Consider the following 1,104-nt stretch of genomic DNA (forward strand, 5'->3'; position numbering starts at 1 on the left):
CACTGCCCTGCACGAGGGCCTGACAGCTTTGCTGGAGACCTGGCTGGTGCCACCAGCTGTGCCACCACCTTCAGCAGAGCCTTTCCCTCCCCCTGTGCCACAGGAGGCAGCCAGGGCAGCTTCCCTGCATCCAGAACCTTCTCCTGCTCCTGTCCATCCATGGGCACTGCCATCCCAGGGATCTCCCATCCCAGTCCAGCTGTGGTCAGGGGGCACAGCACCAAGTGCACAGCACAGGCTCAGTGTCCCCTCAGCCTGGGGACAGCTGCAGTGAGAAGCCTCTCCACGGTGAGGAATTCAAGGAAAGCTGTCAGAATGCCCAGCTGGCTCAGGTCTGGGCCATCCCTGGGGCTGCTGTGCCAACTTCAGGGGTGCCCATGCTCACTGCTCACAGCGGGTGACACCTCAGGGCCTCCACGAGCAGGGTGGGTGCAGCCTGGGTGGGGTTTTTTTTTTTTGGTGTAGCTCTGTTTTGAATTTTTAAGCCAGCAAGGAGTAACACTGAATCCAGCCCAGGAGCTGTTCAGGACACAGGGCAGAGGCTGAATTTCTGCTGTAGCAGCCAAAACCAGTTTGCAGAAGGGCAGCACCCAGTCAGGCCAGCAAGGGAACCAGCTCAGTGGGATGGGAGAGCATCCTCTCTCCTTTCATGTGGCCCTGCCTATCCAAGAGCAACGGGAATTTTCCAAAATAGGCCTCAAATAAAAGAAAAAATAAGATTTCCAGGAAAAGGTAGCCTCTTACAGATTTCATTGTTAGTATTCGTATTGCTATTTTTTTTAAACAGTCCAATGATATATGATTTGTACAGAAGATCTGTTTGTGCCTTATAAGGGTGTCTGTGCACTTTTTATCCTTTTTAAAGCAACTTTTAAAAAGAAAAAAAAAAGATGGGGGGAGAAAACCAACACAGATCAATGGTAGTTTTATAGAATTTTGTGTTCACTGAGAATCCTGCTTTTTATATATATATATACATAAATATATATATATATATATAGGAGTGAGAAAGTGTTTATTTCCATGGATTTCCCCCTCCTCTCCTCCTTAACCTTTGTTTGAAAATTTTAAAAAAGGGAAAAAGGAAAGAAAAAAAAAAAAAAA

This window comes from Malurus melanocephalus, unplaced genomic scaffold (assembly GCF_030028575.1).
Source record: "Malurus melanocephalus ecotype Western Australia unplaced genomic scaffold, MMel_1.1 scaffold_843, whole genome shotgun sequence".
Taxonomy (NCBI): Eukaryota; Metazoa; Chordata; class Aves; order Passeriformes; family Maluridae; genus Malurus; species Malurus melanocephalus.